A 340-nucleotide genomic window follows, 5' to 3' on the forward strand; every position below is an offset into this window, starting at 1 on the left:
TATATATATATATATATATATATATATATGCAGAGGGTTTCCATACTGCTTATGTCTACTGAATTCCATTTATGAGGAACGATTAACTTGAAGCTGTGGTGAAAGTCACTGGCCCAAGATACCATACTGTGGGATCAAACCCAGAATCACATGGTCATGAAGCAAAATTCCATGCCTGTATCCATGTGTCTCCCTGTTACTAAAATGAATCCTTTTTTTCTCGGCTCTCCATATTTTGTTCCTTTTTTTATTCATTTACATATTGGCATGAATGTCAGTGTGCTATAGAATGTTTAACTTGGCACATATGTTGTCTTGACAAACATCATTATATGTATAT

Source organism: Octopus bimaculoides, chromosome 6, assembly GCF_001194135.2.
Source record: "Octopus bimaculoides isolate UCB-OBI-ISO-001 chromosome 6, ASM119413v2, whole genome shotgun sequence".
Classification (NCBI taxonomy): domain Eukaryota; kingdom Metazoa; phylum Mollusca; class Cephalopoda; order Octopoda; family Octopodidae; genus Octopus; species Octopus bimaculoides.